The sequence below is a fragment of the Silene latifolia genome, chromosome Y (genome assembly GCF_048544455.1).
Source record: "Silene latifolia isolate original U9 population chromosome Y, ASM4854445v1, whole genome shotgun sequence".
Taxonomy (NCBI): domain Eukaryota; kingdom Viridiplantae; phylum Streptophyta; class Magnoliopsida; order Caryophyllales; family Caryophyllaceae; genus Silene; species Silene latifolia.
In genome coordinates, this window is record NC_133538.1 from 127,976,597 (window position 1) to 127,980,093 (window position 3,497).

The following is a 3,497-nucleotide window of genomic DNA, read 5'->3' on the forward strand; positions in this document are numbered from 1 at the left end:
TTATAGTAAGAGGAAAATCCGTCGACTTTTAAAATCGTGAGGGTTCAAGTCCCTCTATCCACATTTGTCGAAAAAAAAAGTCCTTCTATCCCCAAAAGCTTTTTTCACTCCTTAACAAATTATCTTTTTTTGCATTACCATTTTAAAGTTAAAGATGGTTTTGTTCCTATATATATATATTTTTTGATCTTATTACAAGTCTTATAATATATATGATAGGAGGACAAAAAAATATCTTTTATTTGAGCAGGCAGTACTCCGTTGAGTAATTCCTAATCCATATTTTTACATTTTTATATATATATTAATATATTAATATAAAACTTATGTAAAATTATATACAGAGTTCCTCTTTTTGAAGACCCCAAAAATTCCGGTACCTAAATAATTGTAATACTTTTCATCCTTTTAATTGATTGACTAATTGACACAAACCCAAGTTATCTCGTAAAATGGGAAGATGATGCACCAGAAAAGGGAATGGTCGGGATAGCTCAGCTGGTAGAGCAGAGGACTGAAAATCCTCGTGTCACCAGTTCAAATCTGGTTCCTGGCACATTTGTGTTTTTTTTATTCTATACCTAGAAATTGACGATTATGAGTCGATATACAAGTCGAGATCATGACACATAAGTAAGTTATTTAGCTAGTTATCGTGCGAAATACCCCATCTATCTAAAAACTGGATGGGTAGATAGTTTAAAAAAGAAACCCTTTTTTAGGGTTTTAATTTTTTGCTGCTATTGGGTTTCCTCTTATGTAAAATACATTTTAATATAATACTTCATATATATTCCAATCGGATTACCTTTCATTTTAATATAGATTTCTGTATGGATTTATATTTTTTCTTTTCCTCATACATCCTATGACTTTACGTAACCTGTCTAAGTAAGTGTAAGTTATTAATGTATGCGCGGTACAAAGTTCAGGATACAGAACTTTTTAGTTCATTCTATTGGCTCTTAGCTCATTCAAAAATTTTTAAATTTGTCTTTTCTTTTTTCTCCATCCATATCCATAATACCAACGGGAAATCTATTATTCTGTTTGATCTAGAACATACAAACAGTCTTTAGCTACCTCATACTGTAGAAGTTAAATTAGTTTTTTATCGTTTAATACGCATCTTGTATTTCGTAAAAATTGGGTACAATATAATCCTTACGCAAAGGCCATCCTACCCAACTCTCGGGCATTAAAATGCGTTTTAGGCGCGGATGGTTATCATATGAAATTCCCAACATATCATAAGATTCCCTTTCTTGAAAATCCGCGCTTTTCCAAACCCAGAACACGGACGGAATTCTAGGATGACTCCTTGGAGCAAATACTTTTATGCATACCTCTTCCGGTTGATCCGCACCATACTCTAATCTCGTAAGATGATACACACTAGATAACAGCCCTCCCGGGGCTACGTCATAGGCACATTGAGAACGTAGATAATTGTAACCATATACGTATAAAATAACAGCAATGGAATGCCAATCTTCGGGCTTAATTTGTAAAGTCTCTATTCCTTGGTAATCAAAGCCTAAAGATCTATGAACTAGCCCATGTTTGGCTAGCCAAGCAGACAAACGACCCTGCATCTTGTTTATATCTCCCACATTCTTTTTTTTTTTAGATTAAATTTATGAAAATGAATCCGCCGCTTATGTTTACAATTACACAAAAGTGAATCCCATTTAATTCACTAATTCCTGGGAAGATACTGAATTTTTGTATTCGAAAAATGTTTCGGGAAGAATCTCTGAAGTAAATGGAGATTTATATTTATAAAGTAATCCTTGATCATAATTTCCCGTATGAATACTCCGCCCAACCCGAAACTTGTGGTTGATAGTAAAACATCGATTTTTCTGTTGAGACTTAATCCTATCTTGATAAATTTCCCTAGATATTTTCTTACGAAGCTTTGTTATAGCATCTATAACTGCTTCCGGTTTTGGAGGACAGCCCGGCAAATAGACATCCACGGGAATTAGTTTATCGACCCCCCGAACAGTACTGTAGGAATCGGTACTGAACATCCCCCCGGTAATTGTACACGCTCCCATAGCAATAACATATTTAGGTTCGGGCATTTGCTCATATAATCTCACTAAAGAAGGCGCCATTTTCATTGTTACTTTAGCGGCTGTTAAAATTAGGTCCGCTTGTCTAGGGCTCGATCTTGGTACCAGCCCATAACGGTCAAAGTCGAATCGCGAGCCTATTAATGAAGCGAATTCAATGAAACAACAGCTGGTCCCATTGAGAAGCGGCCATAAACTAGAGAGTCTTGACCAATTTGAAAAATCATTTGATGTAGTTGAAATAACTGAGTTTTGGGTTATTTGATTAAGTATTGGAAACTCAATAGAATCCATAACTATTTCCATTTTTTTTTTACTTTTTTTATTGTATAAATTTTCGGGGATTAAGACCATTCCATGCTCCTTTTTTTCGCCATAAACTAAACCAACAATTAGGATAAGCACGAAAATTAAAGCTTCTATAAATACGGATACGCCCAATATATCGAAACTCATTGCCCATGGATAAAGAAAAACCGTTTCAACATCAAAAACAACAAAAACTAGAGCAAACATATAATAACGGATTCTAAATTGTAACCAAGCATCCCCCATCGGTTCTATACCCGATTCGTAGCTAGAAAGTTTCTCTGGACCTTTGCTACTAGGCGCTAAAATTCCGGAAAATAGAAATGCTAAAATAGGAATAACGCTTGATATTATTAAAAATGCCCAAAAAATGTCATATTCATAAAGTATAAACATAGACAGACTCCTCACGAATTTGGAAAATATTTTTAATTGGTTGATTCCGAATTAGAATTTTCAAGTTATCTATAACTCCTTAGTCAAAACAACAATAAATTTTGAGCGAACGACTTCTTTATTATAAAAAATTTATTATAAAAAAAGTTTCATTTGTTGTGTCTCATCTCAAACGTGATTGACTTGAATATCTTTTTATCTTTTGTTCTCCATTCCACCTCATTTTTTTATAATTATCTAATTCTATTCTATATATAAATATAATATAAATAGTAAATATAATATAAATAGTAAATATAATATAAATAGAGATTATTTTTATTCGCTTTCAGCTAGGTTTTACCTAAATAAAAAAAAGAAAATAAATTCAAACAAGGACTTCTCATTTATTTTTTTCATAGATAGATATAATTCACATGTAAGAGGATGTTTATAAATTTAGATTTCAGAATGAGTTAGAATGACATTAGTAATTAGTATATTCTATTTAATTTAATCCGAATTCGGGCCAAGTAGCTTTTCTTTTATTGATTGTATAAGGAAAGAAATACTTGTTTTGCACTTTTGTAGTCATGGTCTATTAAACTACAAAGTTTCTTTGACAAGGTTGCCAATGAAATTGACCATTGACCAAAGCTCTTTTTGAAACCCGGACTTAAAAAAACGAGAATTTTTTGCTAGAGTTAGTATAATGTAGGGTATTCCTAAACC

The 3,497-nt window shown here is 32.6% G+C and overlaps 1 non-coding gene across 1 annotated transcript; it reads left to right on the top strand.

Moving 5' to 3' along the window:
- The first annotated feature begins 483 nt into the window (after window positions 1-483).
- TRNAF-GAA (transfer RNA phenylalanine (anticodon GAA)) lies at window positions 484-556 on the top strand. The gene has a single exon. It is a non-coding gene; the product is annotated as a tRNA-Phe (tRNA).
- Window positions 557-3,497: the final 2,941 nt, after the last annotated feature.